The following is a 16,982-nucleotide window of genomic DNA, read 5'->3' as shown; positions in this document are numbered from 1 at the left end:
TTAAATCCCCGTACTGAAGCATGTTGTTGTGTATTTGCATTTTATTTTGAGGCAGTGACAAAACCAGTAACCACGCTGTGATTTAAAGGAGAACTTTTCAGGTTCTGTCTGGTGGTACGTTCAGTTTTCTGTCTCAGACAGGGGCTGGCTCAAGGGAGCCTTTTGCCTGACTGAACTTGTTGGGAGCTGCACATTCAACAACTTTTGAGATATTTTCAATATGCTTATTTTTGATATACTGCACGTCTCCTTGAGGGAGTAGCTCGCCCTGGAGCTTTGTGACTGTGTTAAACTTTATTATGCAGACTTTAAAGCTGCATCACAGCTGCATTATGGCAAATACAGTAAACTCAAAGTGAACAGAAAGTAGTGCCCTGCAGTGCGAATATTAAATATTACAGTAATAAACCAAAGCGGAAATGGGAAAACCTCATATTGGAAAATTGAACCCCTTCATTTATGGACTTGGAGCTGCTCATAGTTCAAAGACGGTACTGACAAGACAAATTGGTTCATGCTTCACACAAAATGTTTACAAAAGCTGCAACTTTACAGTGACCTAACAAGCAACAGCACATACAGCGACTTTCTACTTGTGTAAAAGACCTTTGTCTTGAATAAAGGCTTCTTTTTTTCAAAGGGAAAAAACTGCAACTGATGTTGAGGTTTGACCGGACAGGAAATGTCATTCTCCTCTCTGTGCCATATATCCATATATCTCTGAATAAAGTGCATGTGGTTCCCATAAGCTACAACAACTTCAAGTACAAGTCCTTTAATGTTCTTGTTTACTGAAAGTTGATGAATTCTGAACTCATCAGACTTCATCAACTTTTTTTTCTCACTACGGTGGTTCAGCCACGAAGCATCAAGGTCTGATTTGCCCACAAGTAAGAACATTGTACCATTAACAAAAAAAAAAAAAAAGAACAAGGCAAGGTAGCCACAATGCATCCTTAGCACAAGTTTTCCTTTGCTTTATGTCTCATTGCTGCTGGTCAGGGGAGCCTCAGGGCTGCTTGTAGCCTGTTGTAATATGATTTATACGCTGTTGGAGAATACTGCAGTGGGTCCAAGAAATTAATATTGACCACTGCTTTGGTTTGCAATATATTTTTTTGTGTCCCTGTTATGCTAATCCTGTGGTTCTTGGTGTCTTTGTGACTTTTTTTTTAAAGTGCTGAAATAAAGAAAACAAATCTTAATTTGCTGCTTTGATAGACGTCCTGTGAGCCGCCTAACGAAGCTCACCATCTTCCATGCCATCTGTTCTTAGATTTGACATTAAACCTTGCTCTTTCGAGAGAACGCCTAAATCTCCCTAAAATTAAATTCACAAGGCCCTCATATGACAGCATTAGCTGTGTGACAGACAGCGATAGGAAAAGCCCCTTGTGGAGGGTCCATTTATCCACTGGAAGCCGCGTTGCTTGGTCCAACAACCTCCAGCAGCGCCAGTGACAGCTTTAATTTGGTAGCCGGCGGTCAACATGATTAGCGAACCGCAGGAGGCTTTTACAAAGTGGACCGACTGCCTTTGCCACCCACCGTGTGGGAGGAGAGGAGCATGGGACAAGCAATGAGAAGGTTGTTAAGGCATGTATCTGGAGACTGTGAAGAGCACATATGTAGCCGTTATAAACAAGTGGTGTTTCTCTCGTTTTGGCAAATGAGGCTGGGAAATGCTCTCTGGCTGCCTTTTTTTTTTCCCCGCCATATGAGCAGCACATACAGGGATGTGTTCGAGGGCATCCCACTCATTTCATCTGACAAGACGTATGGCGCGTCGAGCAAGTTTAGTTTTTTTCCCCCCCTTCTATTTTACACACATGCGCACACACACACGTCATTAATACCTTTATTTCATATGCAAGCAGAGGCCCAGCCACTGCTTCATTTTCCAGTTGGCAGGGAGTTGATGTGCTCAGATATGATTTATTGATCATGTTGAGAACATTAGTTTACCCACTGTGTTCAGTTAAAAAGCAATAACACATTTTACACCCTCTGTTCCATGCGAATGCAATAACACTAAACTAATTACGCAAACTGGGGACAGCAGCATGATTTGTAAAAGCCGGAGCTGTATACTGACTCTGAGCCAGTTTCGCTGAGACACTGAGAATATTGGAACTAATACGCCGAGATGTGATTAATTCATGCGCACCTTATCTCTCTCCCTGTTCATTGGTTTATACGGTAAAAGAGCTATAAGGCAAAAACATGAGAAAATGTGTTTACATGTTGGTGAAACTCAGAAAACGGATTTTATTGTAATTTATGTTCACCTTCTGTGATCCATGCTGTTCTGTTCTCCTCATCTGGTTCCTTATCATCTAAATTAGTTGTTAAACATATTTATATTATTAATCATTGGTAAGAAACAGGCAGATTTGAGTATCAATGCGTTTGAATCAGTGAACACAGGCAAACAGATTTTACACCACTGTTAACCAATCTTAATAAAGCCCAGTATCCACAGTAAATCAAGGTATGAGGAAATTTCACAGCTTCATTTAAAAAAAAAAATTGAATTGCAGGTATGTCTGGTGGTTCAACAATAAGCACAGAAATAACAAAACATCCCCTAACAGATAAAGCAAACTGATCATTAGTTACACAGCGTAATTAGAAGCTCGTGCAAATCACGCAAAACAACCTGACACCTCCTCTTCAACCTGTTCGTCAGTTTCGTCTGTTGTCTGTTTGCAATCTTGAGATGTGAGAGCATGCTGTGAGAGGTGTGGACGATGAAAGCTAACGTTTCAAAATGTTGCAGCTATGCCATCTGACAGTGACATTTTGATCATTTGCCATCGTTACAGCACGTCTCGAAGACCCGTTTTATTTCAATCTTATGGCATTTCAGTAATTTGTAAGAAGTTTTTTCTTTTTTTTTTTTTTTTATTTCTGCAATGGAAGGAAAATCAGTGTCAAGCTGTTAAGCGCAGCATTGTTGTTGTCAGTACTGAATTTTTCTGTAAAAATTTACGAATTTCATTGAATCCCACTTTAATTCAAATAGAGTCCTCATAGACTTTGTTACTTTGTCCACACGGGGCTGGATGCAACCGCAAACTCATTCACAACCACACAACTTTTGAAAGCGCTGCATTTTTGCCCCGCCATATCTTTTATTTGGACGATCATTATTAATTTTTTTCTCATCATATTCTGTTATCACTCTATGGAAAAAAAAAAAAACATATTAGATTTTGAATGCAAAGAATAGCACCGGATTTGCGGAAATGCAGCATCCGTCAGCCGTTTTCCCGTTGTCCCATCAGTGGTAATTGATATTTGAGGCCCTCGTTTTGTGCCCCGGCTTCTCCTTCTTGAAATGAGCTTCGGAGGTGCCGAGAAAACAGCTGAGGCGGTGGAAATGGAATTGGTTGTGTGTCGGTGCATGAGAGAGCGGGATTATCCCAGCGTAATGTCGGCCTTATTAAACACTATTACACTCTATAGATCAGGACTGTGGATCCAGTAGAATCTGAAAAGGATGTGCTCTCAGTTCATCTGCCTGTGGACTCGGGGTGTATCAGAGCAGCACTCGTGTACTACATCAATACATGTGTGTTCACACAGACGGGTCACAAGACAGTCGGCTGCCACAGGACAATGAGAGCATCTCATGCATCACACTTTGCTCTATAACAAGTTTGCTTTGATTATGTAATTTATGTACGGCAACATTTTTAGGAGATGAAAACAGGCTTTGTTATAAGAGACGATGTGTTGAGGCGTTGAATGCCAGCATCACGGTCCCTCTGTGGCTATAGGCACGCTGCAGCCGCTTTGTCTGGTGTTTGAGAGGCAGAGCGTCCGCCGTCCTGCCAATATTGTGTCTTTGCTGGAAACCGATCAAACACATGGAGAGGGAGAAATAACAAATCAGAATCCCCTTTGTAAATGCAGATGATTGCTATGTTAAAGCCATAGATTCTCCAAAACAGCTGTTTTAATGATATTTTTCCCCCCATAGATGTCCAGGAATTTGTTTTTTTTTTATTTTTTTTTAAGATATTTCACTTACATGAACATAAAATCAATGACATGAAACAAATCCATGTTGCATAGGTCGTCATGGTAACACACATCCATGACACAAAATGAGGAGGTAAAAGGAATCTCACAGCCATAAATTAGATCAAGGCAGGCCCACAACAATCGCTGCGGAGCGGCGGTGTCGACACGCTGATGGATGATCAACAATACAAATATCAATGCACAGCAGCGTGGATATTATGTTGCTCTCAAACAAGGTTTTTCTTTGTCGCTCGGAGTAATCTGTGGTGAAAAAATATGATAAACAGACGCTGTACAGCAGTCCTCCATCAGGCCATGGTTAGCACACTTTCCTCGTAGTGAGGAAGTCTTGTTTTGGTGGTCAGGCTTGAGCCCCTCGTGTCTTTAAATAGTTGGTTAATCATACAGCAGTTATTAATATCAATAATCAAAACCCACGTCCAATCTAACCCTGCTCAACATGGAGGTGGTAATTGCTTCATGCTATCCCATAATGCTCAGCAGGAGCTCGCCTCCCCCAAGGATCATCATGTTCAGGTCGAAACGGAACTCTGCATGCTGCTGGAGGAAGACAGCAGTGAGGAGCCAGCACTGCGGTGGAAGTGTGTTACATTGTTATCCTGCGAACAAGCTCAACTCCCAACATTTGGCCTGGGACTGGGCAGCGGGGGGCATGCTTGGCCTAATTTGATTTTTGTATACCCACAGTGCAAATCCATGTTAAAAATAATGCCTTCCTACCAGTTAAAGCCTGGGTAAATCCACAAAATAACCCACTTCAGGATTAAAATAATGGTGACTTGAAGCACAGAACAACTTTACTTTCTTGATATGAAACCAAAACTCTCATCAACTCAAAAAGCCGTGTTGCCTGAAGCTGGAACCAAAACACTGGACTCTGCATGGCGACCCCGGTCTCTGGCCACTTAAACGCTGTACAGAAACACAGCTCCGAATTTAAACTCTGGCACTCCAGACAGTCCCACCAGCACACATGACACACTCTGCAGACGAGCGCACACACTTTCACTCACTTGTGACATGTTAGAGGCCCCGAGTCTGGACCTTTTCCTTCATTCACAGCAGAAACATTTAGGGAAAGAAAAAGCACATCCGTCTCTGACTTGTAGCCTGAAGGAAGAGAATAAGGATCTAAGTAGGAAGCAACTCCGCTTAACAATGAACTGCGCAGCACATTCAGTGAAGAATGCTGAGCTAATGCACCTATCATATCTCAATACACGCCGTGGTCCACTGACTGCAGCCTTCAGAGGAAGGGAGCGCTCGATCCTCTCCAGCAGCACCTGATGAAGCTGGTCTCGATGCGCGCGATTGGCTGATCCGACTGATCCGTGACAAAGTAAAACAACTTTGGCGTAAGTGAGTCTTTGAGAATGCGTGGGTGTTATTTGGTGCGCCGTCCTCAGATCATTAACAAGAGAAGCTAGTGCCCCAATTGTGCTCGTTCCTTCCTAATTACCAGCAAATGCTTCCCGCTAGTCCCATGAAGGCGCGCTCCATCATCCCAGATGGCTGCGCTTGGAGTGTTCCCTGTCCTTTCCCAGCAGTATAAAGTGAAAAACTATCGCTGGACTTAAAAGTGAAGCAAATCATTGTTTGTTTGGCTGTTTTTGTTGTTCTGTTTTGCTTTTTTAAGTGGTTAAGACTGGAGAAGAGTTTGACGATTTTATTTGGTGTTCAAGCAAAAGGGACAGTCTCCTTCAGTGCAGTGGAATTCAGCACAAGGTTTAAAGCTTACGAAATATATTTAAATCGGAAATAATATTCAGTTTTTCTGTTAAAAAGTGATGAAATTCAATTCAGTACAACTTTACACCTATAGTGTAATAGTTCCCTGTGTAATGTCCATCAGGTGACATTGAGCAATGGAAATGAGTATAACAGAGTTTATACTAAGATATGAGAAGTTTACAGCAAAAAAAAGTCACGTTTGTCAAGGTTTCCTGAAAATTGTACACAAGTAGCTCTAAACTGAATGTGCTTTACTTCCTGTTGGGTTGAGGGGAAAATAAAAACAGCTTCAGCTCATTTGAATTTGGAAAAGTTGTTTCTAAATACTGTGCATACTACAGCCACACATCTACCGTGTGACGGGAAGATCTTCTCACTTCTTTTTGACCTGCTCGCACAATTTCTCCAGCCGCTTCAGAAACATAGTACTTTCCACCGACACCTGCTGTCTGCTGCAGCATCGCTCCCGCCGTCGTTACGGCTTCCGCCTCTTAATTTCTCAGCGCCACACAAGCGCTCTCAACAGCTTTTTCACAGCGTCTCGCTGTCACGTCTTCACGTTTTTTAATATCCATGTTCCCAAGAAAAGTGTATCATATGTTCAAAGTGAAAATGCTTTTGGTGTTTTTTTTTTTTTTTTTTTTAATTTGCACTTTGTTAGAAATGTCTCACACTCATGTTACACTTTTGATGTAGCTTGTTTGGACTGATAAAGATGTTTCTGTCTTCTTAGTAATGCACTTGATTTGATTGGCTCCTGGGGACGTGAGGGTGAGATTTAAGGAAAAAAGAAAAAGAAGAAGAACAAAAGGCGGGAAAATCACTGAGGGCATTTCAATTGACTGATCCATTTTAATTTCACTCCAGCTCCATTATGTTGTTGTTTATGTTGGTAAAGCGCTGCCATGTCATTATCCCCCTCTATTGTTTGTGTTGTTTTTTTTTTAGGAAGACAGTGCTGTTGTTTATATTCCACGGGAAGGCCGTCATGCTAATGCGACCTCTGCTAAAGACGATTTGCACTCGATTTAACAGCGTGTTGAAAAACCACAATCAGCATCAATCACGCAGAAAGGAGGTTAGAAGTGAAGGGAAAGTTTGGAGCTCAGTCACGCTGATCTTCATAAGACCTTACAATCAGTTCATGAAGTCTCTTTCGTTCTTCTTCCAGAGGCATGTTGCCTTAAAAGAGTAGTAATTACACTAAGTGACAGTAAATATAGTGTGATAAAGATGCAAAAGGTCTGTTCTCAAGTAAAGGCAGCGTTTAGGATCCCCTCCAGACATACTTTAGGGCCGACGTATGTAAAATACTCCCTTTTAATTAATAATTTATATCCAATACGGGTTTCACACAAAAACAAAGAATTGTAAATCTTGAACATGACAGCTCCTCCTTCCTCCTCATTAAAACTTGCTAGAATTACAGAACTCATGAATATGTAAATGCGTGTCATTTTTCATTTCAGAGTGTCAAATGTCTTTTTATTTACTGTGGTTCCTTCTCGCTGCATGAAGATTTCAGGTTTCTGTCTGCATCAGTTGAATATAAACAACCCTTTAGTTCAAAACCTGGGAGATGCATCGTTCTGCATAGTTCAGCTCACACATTGAACTCCACAAACAAAACAAATGACGAACAATATGTGTGGACACGGACTTAAAATGATCAAATTAAGCGGAGTTTCACAAAACTAGGAACCTTTTGTCTCAGTTTTCTTATAATTGTCTTCTGTCTGTTGCTTTATCCAGCTATGGCACGGGAAACTCCTAATTTATTGACATCTCTTCACCTAATATTCATCTTTTTTGATTGTTGGAAGAAGATTTGAATACCACAGGACTTCCGATGGAATGATGTTAGCGTTATTTGCGTCAGTGAATGCCATTTTTACCCAAACTTTAGCACTGACTTTTTTTCCTTTTCTCGGCCAACAGGTTGCAGTCGCTCAGCTCTCACAGCTGTCTTCATTGCTTAAACTTAGGATACTTGTTGCGCCGCTTGCAAGTGTCACATTTCAACAGTTAATAGTAAAGGGCGACTTAACCAGCAATACGACCGCCGAAAGATTTACTGGCGGAGATTTCCTGATACGAGTCGGCGCTGTCTTGCGAGCCAGTCAGCGCACTGTCTCAGGCGATAAAAACAAAGCCTTCCTGTCCACTCCAATGCCTCCTCCAGCCAGAGCTTTGTCTCTAAAGTAAGATTTACAGAGAAACGCTGCTCTCGCCCCAAGTTAACGGATGTCGTTTGAGAGGTTTACAACTCCGTTAGTTCATTTGGCTCAACACTCGTTCTGTGCCGCTATAAACGCTGCTATAAAGGGATCAGTACAGCTGTCCTCTGTAAAGTTCATAAAAAGATCTGTGTCTCTGATAATGTCACCGATATCTAAGGAACGGCCACCGCTGAGTGATCTCGCCTCGCGCTGTCTGGTGAAAACCTGCCCCCACCGTTCTGCTTTTTTCTGCTTCCATCAACAGTTTATCTGCTTGTAAATTAGCCTGTTTTGTTTTTGCTCTTTTCTGTGAGTTTCTTCTGACCTTTATCTCTCCTAAAATGGCAAAATTGAGCTCAGTCTTTTTTTTTTTTTTTTTTAATAAATCACATTTTGCTCCTTTTCTGCTCCATTTTATATCGTATAATGGCCACACGATGACACCGGTGCCAAGAACCCGTCCTTCAGGTGCGGCTGCAATATTGTTTGTTTCTCATCTCAGCCAACTTGTTTATGTGGAAGCATTTCCATTCCAGAGCCAGCAACAGAGGAAAGAAGAGCAGGTTTAGATTAGATGATTGAAAGGGAGTTACAATCTATGATGGAATCAATAAAGGGTTAGGGTCAGGTTTCCTTTGTTGTTTTTATATCCTTGATATAGTTTGGGACATTACAGTATGCAAATGTCTTTGTTAACAGTGTTTTGTTTTGTTTGTTAAGCGTGTCAACTGATCTCAATTTCTTTAAAACCTGATCTTGCAAATCAGTGTCCAGTTGTCCTCCATCAGAGCCTGATTGAACACAGTCGGCCATCATTCTTTAAAATACCCATCTTTTAAAACACACTAGCTCAAAAATACATTGCAACATGTCAAATTCAAGTATTTGGGGATAAAATTATCTCTATAAAAAGAAAAAAAGTTGGCTGTATTTCACAGCCTCTAATCCTGTTTTTCATCACGAGGTCAGACTTCCTGTTTCGGTCAAATACTGTCAGTGATGGCAGCATTTCTTTGAGTCCGAAATTCCATATTAGAAACACAAAGTGGAATAAATATCATGCATTTATTGTTGAAGATCATCTCAATTAGAAAAAAAAAAAAAAAAAACCCAGGAAAATGTAGTTATTGTAACAATGTTTTGCATTTTATTCCAAATCCACTCATACTTGGTGTGAGATGTGTTTGTCCTGAACAGCTCAGAATTATTGCAGCAAATCCTACTTTTGATATTTTTCATTATAAATAGGACCACAAGTAAAAAGAAGTTGAGTAATTTACTCTTAAAATGCTACATCGTGGAGTGTCAACAGAAAAAAAATCCTATAAACACACAACATGATGAAACCATCCTCACAGTGGAATTAAAACTTTTTTAAAAAAAAAAAAGTAGCTTTCTTTAAAACTGGTATTTTTTTCAAAATCTGCAAAATTTTCTCAGCATAAAATGTGTGCACATTGCTGAAAACACCCCAGAGACGGTCATACAGTGGAATTACAACCAGCTTTCATGGGAAAACATGAACATGTACAAGTTCTACGATGACCATATTTGTTGCTCGAGTGTAAAAAAAAAAAAAAAGAAGAAAAAAAATCTGTACTTCACGTTAGCCTGTAAAACTCAAAAAAACAAAAAATTGCAAACCACACAAATGAAATGGAAAATGCCAGGCAATTACTGTACAGCACTTGAGCAGAGTTGTGCGAGAGAGGTCCACTAATCCTCAAGTACAAATCAGCGGTGGCACTCACGGCTCCGGCTAATGAAGAGACGGAGGAATCGTGATGAGTGAGACAGGCGCGCCGAACGGGAGACGAGAAGAGGCCTTTTCATTTAGAGTGTTGTTTCTGATTGCATGCGAAACTATGAAACGTGGCTTTCCGGGCGCCGCCGCAACAGGCGAGGGAGAGGTGTGACTTTTCATCATCTCCTCTGTCAGTATGCTAACTGCATTACAACTCCAAGCTGTGGATCCCAATGTGAGAACACAGCGTTGGCTCAACCACACACACACACACACACACACACACACACACACACACACACACACACACCCAAGTCAGCGTCACTCGTTTCCATGATGGGTCTTGTCTTAATACATGTCTGTGATTCTGCAAGCATTTTTGGACATGATAGGTGTAATTTGTATTGACGTAGAGGGCTGCTCATATTCTAGACATGTGTGAATAAAATGTATTGTGCGCGAGCACAGAGAGAAAGCAATAAGGCTTTTACGTTTATTGTTTTACAGTTTTCACAGAAAAGACACTGATGAGACTAACTTCTGTGTGAGATGAAGCAAAAACAACAAAAAAAAAAAGTGCTTCTCTTTGTTTCTTTTAAATTATTTTACCATAAGTTTCAGGCTGCATCCTGCTTATAACTCCATCCCTGCAATGATCGCTCATCCTTTGCATCGCCTGCTCACCACACTGCCTTTGATTTCAAGAGCTGAACTATTCTGCAACATTTGTTGATGTGGTTCTGCAAGTAAATGCTGCAGAATTGTGCTCCTCTTGGAATTGTTCTTCTTCGCTGAGCGCCGGGAGAGGAACCTGCTGTCATCGGCTGTCCATTGCAAAAAAGCATCAGACAAGCGTTAGCCCGTTCCCAGTTACTTGTTAAGAAGAAGGTTAATGTATGTTATATAATGTAAAAAATTAACGCGTTTGTTCGTCTAAATGATACCAATTCAGCACTGGTTTGAAAAAGAAAAGTATCAGACATGTTGTTTTAAAACTCACAGTCTACAATGTCTCTGGGTGTTGCTCTGTTCTCAATGTGTCTGTCTTTGTTGAATTTCTCACACTCCAAAGCTTTTATCAGTTTGACACACAGTGAAAATGAACACGTCGCTGATGAAGCCCTCGCTGCTTCTCCTCCTGCTTGGTTCAACATGTTTCAGAGACTTGACTGAATAATATTACTCTCTGGCTGAGAACTCATTTTGGGAGACTATTGAGAGGACTAGTCGGCCATCTTTTTGAGAATCTTTATGCGACCTTATGAGTGAAGACAGATCCACTCCTCCGCCATCGTCGACCTGCCGGTTGCTCTCGTAGCGCTCAGGTCCGGTGAGGATGGAGTTAAAGATCGGACTGACCAATCAGCTGAGGACCCACTTCAGGGCTTTGAGCCCCAGGTATGAAAATGTTCTGGATGGTCTCCAGATCCCATTAACCTTGGGCTGAAGGTTTAAAACCCAGAGGCCAGTGGGCCAAGACACTGTTCTGTCAGCTGCTGCTAAACTGTAATTTATTTGACTCACAGATTACCGTCTGGACGCTGCATTTATGAATCGTTATCACTTCCCAACAGAGAAACCTCACTTTATTCTTGTTGTTTATATGTTTCGGAGGATAAAATAAAGGCTATTTCATAAATGAGCGGCGCATATTTGTAGAGCTTCATTCGTTTCTAACAGTACTTGTGATGATGAAATCTGATGTAACAGTATCTGTATAAGCCTCAGTTTGGTCTGATTCTTACTTCTCTCCTATAAGATGCATAATGATAGGTTAAGTAAATGTGTGTTTCATGTTATCAATGTTTTTTTTTTTTATCATATTTTGTTGATCCTGAGTTCAGAAGTGTTTTAAGTGAGATTTACTGCAGTAACAAGACAAACTGTGCTGTTTTCTTGAGACACTCGTTCTCATTGGTTAGCAGCTGATTAATGTGTAATTTTGACCCAAACTCTTTTAATTCAGGGAAATAAAGTAGTTTTAACATCGCACAGATGCTTTCCTGCTTGTATATAAGTTGGAAATAGTTGCCCTTGAACGATCAATAGCGGTATTTGATTTGCAGACTGCGGCTTTGCTCTTTCCAGTCAAAATCTCCAGGCTTCAGTCACAGTTGACAGGCTGTCCAATCCAGTTCCGTGTGCCGTTTGTCACCGCTCTTTCCCTGTCCGCCAGCGCGTGCGTGTGTGTGTCTTCGCCAGCATGTGTGTGCTAACCTTTGCAACAACGTGTGTGCGTGAGTGTCCGTCGTCGGGTGACGCATGGTCGGCCGTTGTGCGGCACGACTCCGGCCTTGGAACAGGGCCTGGGCCAGACAGATTGCAGCAGGATGTGGCGGCGTGTTGAAAAAGGAACATCCCCTCGGTTCAGAGAAGGTCGGACAGAGGCATCATTAGGTTGACAGAGTCTAAAACGGGGTCCGGTGAGATCCGGGCGGGGGAGGGGTTGGGGGGAGTGGGGGGGTGACTGACGGTTTTTGACTCAAGGACACGTCGGTTCCAGAGGTTAATGATGAAGGCAGCAGCCTTGGCACGCCGCGGGGGGGGGACGGCACTTATCATACCGATACAAGGAGCGTATGTGTGTCTGTGCGTTTATATGACGCTTGCGTGAGTGTGTGGCCATATCCGCAGGACATTTTCAAAGAAAAATATCAGCTGGAACGCAAGAATTCAACAGTTTTATAGCAGCCGCAATTAACATTTGACCTGCTGCACTTGGAGACATGCAGCAGGACAAAAAGCACAAAACAAGCTCGAGCTGCAATTTGTAGATATTTTAATGATTCAGTACAATTTTGTTTGTGTTTTTATCTACTGTATATGCTTGCAAATTTGGTTTTACTTGCATGCATTCTGTTGTATTTAGTCTCCACTGAAACAACAGCAATAGTCACAAAAAATATATATATATTTATTTAGTTGAAGTCATTTTTGCTCTGCAGCAGTTAGTGTTTAATCAAGCAAGCAGACGACACAAAAAACTCCAGTGTGTGTGCGTGTGTGTTAACCTTTTTGTCTCTGTCCTAATTGTTCCCATTTGATCGGCGCACTCGTGGTTTGGGGCATTTCCTTGTCCTCCCTACAGCTCCATTTATCACAGGCAGCGATAGAAGCTCTCAAAGACACTCGGAGCTTCAAGGTGAATCCCTTCAAATGGCTCGGCTTGTGTTACCTTGTTAAATCGATGTGCTTGGTGACAACCAGGAGCAGTGGAAATCTCACCAGACAGGAGACTTTTGCATGTCTTTGCCACTCAGAAGTGTTTTGGAGGTTGAGGAAGTAATATTTAAAGGTGGCTGCAGTCATTCTATCCTAAAAGCGATTTAGCTTCAGTTTTTCCTTCAGTTATGTTAATTTGCTTTTTATGAAAGTGTGGTTTGAAGATGGAAGTGTCTATTTTGGTGGTGTATATTGTATAGTTGATGCAACACATTGAAAACATATGTTTTCACAAGAAAGTCTTCCGTTAGAATATCGTGGGGACTTCCTGGTTGATGAGAATCGTTGGGAATTATCCAGTAACAAAATGTGTCGTGGTTGCAAGAGGTTATGATCCATTGATATCATTTTATTGAAGATTGAATATACATCTGTGTGCAGAACATTATCCTAGTTAGCACTTTTGTTTCACAAATCAACCTGCAGCTGCAGTGCTCTGCAACTTCTGGCTTTTTGTGGGCGTTGCGTGTTCTTCCTGTGCTCACGTGAAATTCCCTTGAGGTTTTTTTACCCTTCTCTCACAACCTTCGTTTGAATAGCTGGAGGTTTTGTCTACAGGGGATCTTACTGGTTCCACAATTCAACAGGAAGCCACATTTTTTTTACTCAGTTTCATTTTATTGAGTGATTTAATCATCTTGTTGTCGCTTTCTGATGCCATGATTCTCAGCAAAAAACAGCAATTAAATCTTTCACATATTCAACCTGGATTACAAAAAATAAAAACACTCACAAACATGCTGCAAGATGCACAAACAAAAAAACCTTCTAAAAATATATAAGTAAAACCCCTTGATGGTGATATGAAGACGGAGATGGATGGCTGGCATCGACTCAGAGGTGGGTCACACAGATCAGGTCAGGATGGCCTCCATCTCCTTCAAACCGTCAAGCTGCTTTGGACAATGCTTAAAAGTGCATTTTTATTATTTGCCATCTTCCAATATCCATTTAAAATCTTAAGTGCACATTAAAGTAAATAATACTCCTGTTTCTGTTAAACATTTCAGTGTGGTCATGGTCATTCATGGATCTTTGATGGTTTTGGGTTATAAATGCTGGCTTTATGTGGTCTAATCCAAAATATTAGACGCTGCAGCTCAGATTTCTACAGAACAGCAGGCTGATTCCACTTTGATTTTGAAAAAGTGTATAAATGATTAAAGTACAATGTCTTGCATATGGGGAGCAAATGGGGTAATTACACAATAACAGGTTTATTGTTTTGACTGATAGTGATTCAATCTGATGCTGAGCTCCACACTATTTTGATATCGCTCCTGTAAAATAACGGAATTGAGACAACAGACTCTGGGAAAGCTTTTCCAAAGATTTTGCACAGTTAAAGCGTAGCGGTGCTGGACTTTAAAGTATGAGTGTAAGTAACAGTTGTTTCCCTCGCTCTGAGTGCTCTGAAACAATCCTCCTGGGGACTCCCAGTTCAGCACTGTGGCTGAATACCAGGAGAACCTGGCAGCGTCTGCACTCACTGCAGCATTTATCCTTTTTCTAACCCCTCCAGAATTCACTTAATATTCTAACAAGGCCATACTGAGGAGAGTCTTCTCGCTGACTGTGTTTTCATGATATCCTGAATAGCTCTTTGACACAGCAGACATTTTCAATTGGCCTAGTAGGAAAAATACCAATTTTACTGATAGCAGTAATGACTCTGCTTTCTTCAGGTTTCCCAGACAGCCGCATGAATGTGGTAATGAAACACTTAAAATGGTATTTAGGTCCCATTAATTTTATTATTTACACCTGTGCTCTCCTCACTGCGACATGTCAGGGTGCATTTTGTGAAGAAGACCCGGTGGAAAGCACTTCTTCAAGTAATGAGGAATGGACTCGTAAAAGACTGTGCAAAACAACAGGGAATAAAGAATAAAAATGTCCAGAGAAGTATTTATCCTAGACTTACTTGCCCACGCTAAGCTGCAGTCACTTTAGGTTTAATGAGGCTGTGGATATGTTCCACTTGTACTGTGAGTGTATCACCCCGTTAAATAGCTCGGTGCAGAGTAAAGCACAGTATGTATTTGCATGCTAAGCAGGGTACTAATAATATTAGCCATGGCTCCGTTCATCTGGGTCCTCACTGTGTTCATGTACCAATCGACCAGCGAAATAGTTTTATGAATATATGTGAAATATTTCGATTTCCGTCCGTGCAATCAATGTTTCTTGTGTGGTTGACATGTTAATGCTGTTTTTTTTAATGGTTCTTTTTATGTGGATCATTTTGATAAATGTTACACGTTTTTCAGTTCCTCCTGAAAAGTAAAGATGTTTGTGTTTTGTGTAGGGGTGGGACTCGATTAAAAAAATTAATCTAATTAATTAGGGCCTTTGTAATTAATTAATCTCAATTAATCGCATATCGATATTTGACCCGAGATCAGTGAGAACCTTTTTTCAAATGGATTTTGGTATAGTGAATCAATATAGTGATACATGAGCTTAAGCAACAAAACACTGTTCATTTTTTCAGCAAGGAAGGAGGAATTTAACCAAGACAAATAAACCAATATACATTGATTAGTGCAACTTTTGTTGGGCTGGAAGAGGGTCCTTGAAGTAGTCGGAGTGACGTCCTCTTCAACTCTAGCTGTATGCCAGGCTTGCGTGTTAGCCGCTGCTGCGACATGCTTAGCATTCAGTTGATATAGCTGGCTCAATGTGCTGCGATGGTATGCAAATTCTTTGCTGCACAATGTGCATACAGCTTTGGTTTTATCCACGCTGCCATCCGCTGGCTTTTTAAATCTAAATTTTCTGTGCATGAGACCAAGTAGTGCGCTGTCGTCAGGAGCAGTGTTGCCAACTCCCCAGTAAGGAAAGTCACTACTGGCTGTCCTAAAAGTCGCCAGAAGTCGCTAGATGAGGTCGTTACCTAATTTGCAATTTGCATGTAATTGTAATGGACGCTGTAGGAGAGAGGAATAACGTCATGGGAGAAGCAAAATGTGAGTTAAAAAAACACCCTAAATATGTTTAGAACTGCAAATGAATTTTCTTCTGTTTATTCTTGGTTTGTCAGCAAGTGAGCAGTGGCGTATTTGCGCACACGCGATTCATTTGAAGTGTGGAGGAGTGGTGTGGGTCTCCTCTCTGCTCTGACTGCAGCAGGGAGCGCTGTGTGAGACTGGCCGCCTGTGAGTGCTTTGGGACGGGGGAGGGGCTCACGCAGCACCCGCAGCTCATTAAGGACAGCAGCTGCAGAACGAGACGTCCTGTCACGTCTCCAGAGCACCAGAAAAAGTCGTTAAATTTGTTGCTAGTCGCTTTTGACACAAAAAAAAAGTCGCCAGGAGGCTTTGGAAAGTCGCCAGATTTAACGAGAAACTCACCAAGTCGGGAGCTGTTCCGTTGTTGTGTCACAGCGAAATATGTCCGGGTGAAACTCGTCCGGTGACAAACGTTCCGCGACAATTTGCGATAATTTTTTTATCGCGTTAAAATTTCTGTAATTAATTAATCGTAACTAACGCGTTAAAGTCACAACCTTAGTTTTGTGCTTTATTTCATTCTCTTAGCAATACATTAAAACAATATATCTCTTTGAAAATGTTCATGTCTGTTTTGTATTGGCAGTAAAGACTTGATAAAGTGTCCCACAAATGCATGTTGCTTATAAATGCGGTGCCAGTTAAAAGGGAACTTGAAAAAAAATTACAGTTTGGTTTGAACTAAAATGGCATGCCATTAATCATCTTTGTTGCTTTTTGTGCATTTTTCTCGTCCAGTAAGTCGCTGTTTCTGCACCATTTCTCTTACCGAGCCCTTTTGAATATGATCATAAAGAATTGTATTGATAAAACACCCCACTAAACTAGGGGCACTGTCTCACTGTATTTGCCTTATAAAATAGGGTTACCTGCATTACTAAAAACTAATGTCCTGATAAATCCTAATGCGTAGCATTGGTGGCTTCGGCCTTTTTCAGTCTGAAATAAAAGTATGTAGAAATATATGTGACCTCCTTGTGTACCGAAATGCCCTCTTGTTCAGTA

At 41.2% G+C, this 16,982-nt stretch overlaps 1 protein-coding gene across 1 annotated transcript in view; it reads left to right on the top strand.

Moving 5' to 3' along the window:
* LOC115402885 (ephrin type-A receptor 6-like) overlaps positions 1 to 16,982 on the top strand; it is a 154,303-nt gene that overhangs the window by 64,637 nt on the left and 72,684 nt on the right. The gene's annotated exons all lie outside the window — the stretch shown is intronic.

Source organism: Salarias fasciatus, chromosome 16, assembly GCF_902148845.1.
Source record: "Salarias fasciatus chromosome 16, fSalaFa1.1, whole genome shotgun sequence".
NCBI lineage: Eukaryota > Metazoa > Chordata > Actinopteri > Blenniiformes > Blenniidae > Salarias > Salarias fasciatus.
The sequence above is the reverse complement of the archived record's forward strand: the minus strand, read 5'-3'. Positions and strand labels throughout refer to the sequence as shown.